This window comes from Telmatherina bonti, assembly GCF_933228915.1.
Source record: "Telmatherina bonti genome assembly, chromosome: 7".
Classification (NCBI taxonomy): domain Eukaryota; kingdom Metazoa; phylum Chordata; class Actinopteri; order Atheriniformes; family Telmatherinidae; genus Telmatherina; species Telmatherina bonti.
Window position 1 is genome coordinate 30,656,411 of NC_136625.1, and position 9,593 is coordinate 30,666,003.

A 9,593-nucleotide genomic window follows, 5' to 3' on the forward strand; every position below is an offset into this window, starting at 1 on the left:
TGGGAGTTTTAATTCCTGTTTAATTCAGAATAAAAATTAATTCCGCTTTAAACTGAGGAAAAATGACCATGTAAACACTTAATTCCTAATGCAAATTTCAATTTGGAATTAAACTTAATTCCGATCTAAGTGGCTGGTTTGTTCGCATTCTAACTCCGAACTATTTAATTCTTCTGTTGCTACCTTTACATGGGAGTTTTAATTCTTGTTTAATTCTGAATAAAAGTTCATTCCGCTTTTAACTGATATGAATAAGACAGGATATGACATGAGAGACTGGCCAAGAACAACTGAAACTAAGAGGTAAAGTGCAAAGAACACTAACCAGACACAGGTGGAATGACGGAGCTAAATGAAACCAGGTGAACTAAAGAACAGGAAAATGGGAGCTAAACAGAAAACACAAGGGAGGAAAAAGTGCATAACAGAAAACCAGAAGTAAGGACTACAAGAACTACAAACCCAACAGAAACTCAAAACTTTGACACAAGAGATTCAATCCACCAGTACTGTCATTGTAGTTCTATTTGTTCTTTAAAAGTAGAGCTGACAAGAGTTAATGTGTTCAATCAGATTAATTCATGGAATTAACACAATATTTTTTAACACATTTATACATGCAGGATGATTCATATGATAAACCTCACAATTAGCCACTCCCCAGTAATAACTCCTCCCCAGAATGGATATAAATAAAAATATTTAGGTTTCATCTGGTTTGGTTTTTGTTTTGTTTTTTTTATTTGTTTTCTAACCAGGCTGTCAAATACACAAAGTGCGTTCTTTCAACAAAGAAATCTATTGTGTTTTCTTTCAACTTGCATTAGTATTAACTTTATTGTTGCATGAAGACAAACAGGGCTGCTGTGTTAGCATTTAGCCGGGCTTGGTGTGCATGAGAAATGGTAAAAGGAAAATGGAAATTAGAAAAATGCAAAAACATGAACAATAATTTCCCATGCTCATGGTAAGTCTTTTTATCAAAGATGATTTGCAGGTGGAAGAATGGAAACAGCTTTGTTAATTGTGTCCAACGCAGCAAAAACTATGAGATTTACCAGATGCTTTTAGTGCGAATAAGCCAATCGTAAGCTCATATTAACAAGTAGAACCTTAACAAAAATTATATCTCATATGATCCCAGAGATCAAAATAACTCAGCAGGAAAATTTTTCTCCATTTTATTGAGTATTTGTTGCATTTCCATTTAGGGGGACTACTTCTATTTGATTGCAACCACAACCATTGTTGCTTAAAACAGCTTCATGTCTACCTAAAATCTGATCCAGATTAATTTTTTTTTTTACTACTTTTAAAAACATCATCTTGTGAAATAAAACCTGGTTATTCATTTCTGTTTAAGATCTGCCGTTTAGAAAAGTCAGCTGGAATCAAATTGATTAAATGTAATTAATGTCATCATCATCACTTTGTAGGAATTCTTTTTACTTTAAGTTTTAGCAGGCGAATAGACTCTTTTTTTTAGAAGTCTGTCGGAGCCAGGTATGTTTTGGAGACTGCGCCAAGCAACAGTGGCGCTGGCAGACAAGGCTGTCCACTCTCCCCCTCACTTTTTGCAATCTTTATTGAACCCTTAGCAGCTAGGATTAGACAAAACAAAGGCATTTACTGTAGAAATATGGAGCATAAGACCAGTCTTTATGCTGATGATGTATTAGTTTTCCTTCAAAACTCAAAATTATCCATCTGTCAGACAATCACACTCATCAATAAATTCTCATCAATTTCTGAATATTCCATTAACTGGTCTAAAACCACCGTTCTACCCATCAACTGCTCCTTCCATAATACTCCTGACACTGCTTTACAATCAGGAAATATTAAATACTTGGGAATAAACATCTCACCCAGACTGTCAGACCTTACAAAGCTAAATCATGTCCCTCTGCAACAGTTGAGGACGATCTCACACGGTGGAAATCTTTTCCCATATCACTAATGGGAAGAGTTGCCACTATAAAAATGAGGATTCTACCTAAAATCAATTATCTGTTTTCAATGATCCCCATTAAACCTCCATCCACCTGGTTTAAATCGCTGGATTCTCATGTCACTAGATTTCTCTGGAAAGACAAACCACTACGGATTAGTCTAAAAACACTCCAGAAGACTAAAAACAGCGGTGGCTTAGACTTGCCTAATTTCCAAAATTACTTTATAAGCAACAGACTACAATACATCTCTAAATGGCTTAAACCTAGCTATCTAGATGAACCGTGGCTTAATATAGAAGAAGCTATGTGTGAGGATATGGCAATTTCAGACCTGCCATTTATCAGTACAGCTGTCAAACGCCAAAAATGCTTTAAAAGCATTAATATCAGCTCCTCACTAATGGCCTGGTGGGAATTTCTTAAACTAACCAAGTCCTTGCTTATTCCATGCAAACTTACACCTATTTGGAACGATCCTGACATCCAGCAAAACCGGAAAATGATAAACTTCCCTCAGTGGAAGAATAAAGGAGTAAAACAATTAGAATATTTAATGGAAAATGGAAACGTTCTCCCTTTTGATATAATTACTTCACGATATGAAATCAGCAGCACAAAATTCTTAGAATACCACCAACTTAAATCTATTATAGATAAGAAATACACCCCTGATCAATTAAACTTGCAGCTACCTATTAGGATTGCAGAATTTTTAAATCTCAATGCCCTGAAACTGTCATCCAAAATAAATAGATTACTATCGAAGCTAGACGATTCCATATGTCTCTCAACTTCTAAATGGGAAGCAGACTTATCCAGTAACTTTGACCAAAATGAATGGTCACAAATCTGTTCAAATACATTTACAATGACTAAGAATTCAAACATGCAACTAATACAATTTAAAATTCTGCATAGAACTCATTATACAGGACACCGGATGTTCAGGATGGGTCTGTCACAATCAAACATCTGTCCACACTGCACTGGCAACACAATTGACAGCTACTACCATGCTTTGTGGTCTTGCCCACCTGTCCAGGAATTCTGGTTTCAGGTATGTAAAGATCTGTCAAATTGCTTCAAATGTAACATCCCTACAAACCCCAGACTGGGCCTACTGGGTCACTCGGGTGAAATTAACATAGGATTTAATCCTGCAAACTTAATTCTCACCAGTTTATGTATCGCAAAGAAAACTATCCTTCTAAACTGGAAAAGCAAACAAAGTCTGTGTATCCAGCAGTTCACAAATCTCTTATTAGATCACATCAGTATTGAGATGATGTCTGCCTCCTCAAGGGATCAGTCGGCTGAACTTCATTCCCTCTGGTCCCCTGTGATCAGCTCCATCACTTAGTATGGGGGGAGAGTGTGACCTTATTGCACTCGGGGTTGGTGGCCGGTTGGGGGTCTCTGGAGGCTGTGGGTCTGTGGTGGGCTCCTGGGTGGGGATCTTGACTGCTTCACTGCTGGGGTGGCTAGGTTTCTAGCCCTACTGTGGACCTGGATTGGCCAGCGGCTGGAGTTGCCATGCGGCGGCGGGGCGAGGTCGCTGGCGGGTGCTGGGTTGGCGGGCTTGACTCCGTAACGGGCGCCTGTGCCACCGCGGGGTGTGCTGGGCGGGCTCCGGGTTGTCCCCCGTCTCTCGGGGGTGGGGGGTCGGCTTGTGCTGGGCGGGGCTAGGCAGACCTGGACCTGCCGCTGCGGCGGCGGGCAGGTACATGCTCTGGTGCCTGGTTGCGACCCTGGGACTTGGGGAGTGGGGTGTTTGATAGTGTGGATGGGATGTGTGTGTGTGTGGAGGAGTGTGTGTAGGGGGTGTGTGTTGAGGACTGGTGGCGGTACATAGGTGTGTGGGTTGGGGAGTGTGATGATGCGTGTGTGTGGGGAGTGGCGGTGGTGCATGTATATGGGTGTGTGTGTGGGGGGGGTGATGCTTGGATGTGTGGGGGTTGGGTGTGTGTGGGAAGGAGTGTGGTGGTTGTGTATGTGTGGGGGGCAGGGGTGTATCTATGGGGGAGTGCGTGGTGCATGTGTGTGGTGGGTTGGTGGATAAGTGTATATGTGGTGGATAGGGGTGGGGGTTGGGATGGAGGATGTGCCGGGGGTAGGGGAGATTTGGATGTGATGTGGTGGTCAGGAAGATGGTTTTGAGGGTGGGCTGAATGTGTGGCTGGGTGGACCTGAATGTGTCGGGAAGTGTGTGTGTGTGGCTGTAGGTGTGTGTGCTGAGACAGTGGCGGATGTGTGTGAAAGTGCCGATGTGTGGACAAGGGGGGACTTCAAGTCCCCAGGTGGGGGTGTCCTCTGTGAGTGAGGGGGCGGTGGACCATCGGTCTGGGATTCCCCTTCTGCCGCCCCTCCTCTTGTCTGTCCTCATGCCCCCCTTCTGCGTGTGGTGAGTTGGTCCCCTCTGAGGTCGGTGGTGGCTCTCTGGTTAGAGTCGCCGAAGGCTCTGGTTTCGGGGATGGCAGCCCCTGGCTTGTCCTGGTCCTTGGGAGGCCCTGGGATGGGGGGGCATGCCTAGTGCTGCTGGCAGCTCTCCTTCTGGAGGAGGGTGAGCTTTCCTCCAGACTTAAATCCCTCGACCCCTTCCTCCCCGCTCCCCATCACACACAGACAGGGTATTGGGAGGTGTGCACGTGGCGCTGGGTGGTGAGAAAGGCCATCAAGGTGGTCTTGATCGCTGCACCCAGCCTCGGCTCACCTCCCAGTTTTAATTACACTTAGACATCAAAACACCAAAACACTGACAACTCACATGATTAGGGGGAAGAGCATGCGGTGTATGGTGGGCGGGGCTGCTTAGGTGGTCCCTCTCCCAACACCGCGTGGCACTTCCCTCAATTTTATACACAAACTAATACACACTTCACAATCATTCATAAGCGGGGTCCTCTCATGCCCCTATTCTCGAGGCTTTGCTGGGGAGGAGGGGGGGGGGGGGGGGGGGGGGGGGGGTGAAGAGTGCCATCCATTAGACCTAAGTCTAGGCTGGAGGGTTGTCACTGGCCCTGGGGGGGGTGCTGGGTCAGCTGTATCTGTGGGATGGTGGGGGCGACGCTGGGAGTGGTGAGCGGTAGTTATGGGGGCCCTGATCGGGGCCATCCTGTCCTCTGCCCCCTCTGGGTCATCCCACATGGGACATGATAGAGGGGTGAGGTGAGGATGTGTGGGAGCAGGTGTATGGGATTACAGATGGATGGTGGGATGGCTGGGGGGAGGATTAAGGTTGGGGATATAGGTGGATGGGGGGGTGAGGGGATAGGGATGTGTGCGGATGGGTAGATGTGTGTGTGTGTGTGTGTGTGTGTGTGTGTCTGTGTGTGTGTGTCTGTGTGTGTGTTTGGAGGGGTATGTTGGTGGGTGGGTTGTATGTAATGGGGTGTGCCTGTGCTGGAGGGGTGAGGGTGTTTGTGTGTGTGTGTGTGTGGGGGGGGGGGGGGGGGGGGGGGGGGGGGTTATATGCTGAGTGGGATGTGTGAGTGAGGGTGAAGTTTGGAGGGGGGGCTGTGGGTGGTGGAGGGGTGGAGGGGTGGAGGGGTGTTTGGTGGGGCATGTGTGGTTGGGTGGAAGTAGAGGGATGGGGTGGCGGGTGGGTTGGGGTTTGTGTGACTTGGTATGGGTGAGTGAGTAGAGGTGGGGTGGGGTTGTGTATGTGATGGGGGATGTGTGTGGATAGCGGAGGGGTGTGTGGATGGGGGTTGAGAGGGGAGTGCGTGTTGGGGGAGGGAGGGTGTGCATGTATATGTGTGTGTGGTTTGGTGGTGGGGCGGTGGTGTCCTGTACCCGGGTAGCGCAGCTGATGCACTGGGGGGGCGACCTGGCTGCCGCTAGGTGGCGGTCTGGGGATCCTGGTCCTCCGTCGGTGAGGGCTATGTCCTCTGCCTGCGGGGGCGGGGGGCTGCTCTCGGGCTCTTGGGGCCCTGGGGCCTGCGCTCTGTCTGCCGTGGGTGGCTGGTGCCCGGCGGGGTCGGCCCTTGCCGTCCTGGGCCTGCTTGGGCCTTTTCTCCCTGACTGCGGGGGACTCTGGTTGGGGACCTCCTTCACCACCTCCTGGGCGGATGCATGGCTGGCTCCGGAGTACGGTGGTTGGGGTCTGTGCCTGGGGGTGACTGTCGTTTGCCCGGGTCTCTGGCTTCTCCTGGCCTGCCTCTAGCCGTGGGTGGGTGGGGTCACATTGGCATGATCACTCTTCTCTGAACACGTTCCACTCTGAATGTTCTGCATGTGTCACAGTCACTGAGTCATCCAGCAAGTTTATTCATTAGCAGCAGGTAGCTCTCTTTCTGTCTTTTTAATTTAACTTGCTAGTTTCTGGTCCTCCTGACAGTCAATGGTTTTGTGTGTGTGTGTGTATGTGTGTGTGTGTGTGTGTGTGTGTGTGTGTGTGTGTGTGTGTGTGTGTGTGTGTGTGTGTGTGCTCTTTTCTGTTCTCTTTCTGCCCCTTTTCTATCCTTTCCGGTCAGGTCCAGCAGCGTAAACTCTGTAATACAAACTATTATCCAAAACAAATAGGAAAATAAAATAAGAATCAAGAAATACAAGGGGATCATTACATCTATAAAAGTTCCCCTTGGCAAAATAAATTTGCTCAGCAGAACACAGCATCCAGAACATCAGTCTGCTTGCTTAAATGCTGGACAAGACAAAAAAAAAACAAAAAAAAAAAACAGTGGCGCTGGCTCTGACAGTGGATTACAATGTGAATTATTTTTTTTTCCTGCAGCAGTGTTGAATTGATTTAGACAGCATGGCTCTAGATGTCTCCAAATTAAACCAGATCTATTCACTGCTATGATAACTAACATTACAGGTGCCCCCTCTATATGACCACTAATTTTTGTCATCATGTCATCTGATCTCATCAAAGGAAGTTAATAAAGTGCTTATTAACCAGTATAGTAGCTGGACAAAAATATGACTTTAAGTCCCAGATTGTGTGTTTAACAACACAATGTGCCATCTTTCTATGCTGCAGGCTTACAGTGTTACAAACAGTGGAAAACATGCAAGCAAGTATCTGCCTGTTGAAGTGCCCTTGAGCAACATACTGACATTCTACCAGCCACTGACCTCTCACCTTGGTGTAAGAGATTCATCCTGCAGAAATGACTAAAACACAAATACTGTTTTTCAGTTTACATTTTCCTATTCAGCATAATTGTGTAGCTTCATATTCCACCAGCATTCATATTATTTTCATCTGCAGTTCAACAAGACACATGTTTTATATTAAACTTTCACAGCAAGACTGGAGCAGAATTTCAGAGGAATTGCTTTGGTTTCAGAAACCATCCTGCTGTTTTCTCCTTTGATCCTTTTTTAGCAGCTTATTCAACCTTGTCTCTTTGCATTTGTGTATGTCTGTGTCCAGCTGTTGAACTTTTTGATACATTGCTTCCTGTGCTGAAGTCAGTTTTGAAAGTTTGCATCCAAAACTACACTTATCAGATCTTCCTATCCTAAGCCTCAGTGTGTTTGTGTTGGTGTGTACATGTGAATGGGTGTGTCCGTTTGTGTGTTGATTCATGTCTCTGTGCATGATTTGCAGCATGCATGCATGCATTTATATCTGTATGCATGTTGCTATGTGTTTATGAGGGAATGCTCTTTGGAAATTTGTCTTGGCTGTGATGCAGCTTTTCTGCAATTTCCTCTTTCCGCTGGTTTTCTGAAGCTGTAGTGATTGGACCTCTACCATTTTACTCCCAGAACTCAGCATAACCTTTTTTCCAATGAAATTCGTTGGTAACAACATGTGGACTTGACCATAAATTTGCATGATGTGTGCTAAGTCTGAAGTGTGTGTGTGTGTGTGTGTGTGTGTGTGTGTGTGTGTGTGTGTGTGTGTGTGTGTGTGTGTGTGATGCTTTGAGATAATGTCTCCCAGCTGTCTTGTCTGAACAGAAAGCACATTTAGCGAAAAAGAAGCAGAAAAATGGAGTCAGTGTTAACTTATCGAATGTTTTATTGCAGTATTTGGTTATTCTGCTGTTATGTGACTTCTTACATTCAGGACTTGGGCTGGAAAACATCACTCTCATACACAAACTGTCACAGAGAGAAAAGTGCAGCAAATAACCTTTGCAGCTGTCACTTTGTGTATCTGTACTACATGTAGATATGAACAAAGACTTGCAGCTTGAATAATTGGACAAGTATATTATTTTTACCCACTTTTGTTGTCAATTTGCCAGTCTTGGTGTTGGTTCACACACACACACTTACACACACACACGCACATACACAAGATTTTAAGCATTTTCTTTGGAACGGTAAAAAAGAGTTGCAGCTATATTTTTGGAGTTGAGCCGTTTATATTTCTGGAACTTATGGAGAATTTCCCCCAGAGACTCTAATGTGCTTTTGCTCCACATGGGAGTTTTTTGTTTTTTTTTTTTTAAAAAAAATCAGTTTTAAAAGAAACAGAATAAAAGAGGATAAGTGTCTTTTCAAGAGAAAAAGAGAGCGAAAATGGAAAACAGAGGCAGAGAAAGGAAGGTCATTCCTATTCCATGAGTCACAACTTTAAGAGAGACCAGAACAACCCCACACCCCAACCCACCCAAGCTCCCTCCACATCTCTCCATCACACATACACGCTCTACTCCTCTGTCCTTCTCTTTGTAAGGAAAAACCCTTCCCTAGCCAAAACAGAGAAAGAAGCTTCACAGTAATAACTCTGGTCAGCAGCTGGCCTTCTCTTCCTTCTCCCTTCTGTCGTAGCGCTTCTTTTCAGCCTTACATTTAGTAAAATCTCCCACCTCCACACTGAGCAGTACGACTCATTTAGATGGAGTTAAAAAGTAAGGGGTACCTATTCAAAAGTTTCACTGAATAAATGTTATAGCAGCAGGGTCTAGGGTCTGTCGACATGCTATGGGATGTTTTTTTTGTTTTTTTTAAGTCAGTTCATTAAACTAAGTTCATTCATCCTCTGTAAAATGGTGTATCATGATGGGAAAACTTGTGGCTAACATGCCTACAATTTTCTGGATTGAATAATATTCCAATGGTAGCCCAAAGCACTTAATCAGCAGTGATGAAATTAAATCAAACATGAAGGGATGTGCATGCAGATACATTAAGCCACTGTAAATCCTTATAAGGGGAGACCACCAACCATGTGCACAAATGCTTAAACACATACAAATAGGCAAACTGGAGCACTTACAAATGTATAAACATGGTGAGGAGTCATGGCCGGGCTGCAAGTGTTTACACCGGCTGTAAACTCCTCTCACTCGGCCTTCTAATTGCAAGCAGACCACCAGATATTCAACGACCAGTTCACGTGTGTCTTGGTGGGGGCTAAGTCTGCTTTATTTTACTCTGCACCTCCACATGTTCGAGATGAACTACAAATACATCCTAAATGCTGAGTGTGTCCTCAGGCCTGCCATGTGTTCCACTAAGAGCCACATCCATCAGACGGTCACATCTCCTGATGCTAAACGGACATGGGGTATAATGCGTTCTGAAAGAAAGAATAAAGCTACTCTTTTTGGCATCCTTGCGTTTTGGCGCACGCACGCGCGCACACACGCGGGCTCCAGCGGAGCCACGGCGCCTCCAAGCGGACAGAAATGCGCAATGAGGTGCGTGGAGCGCACAGAGGAGGAGGAGGGATCA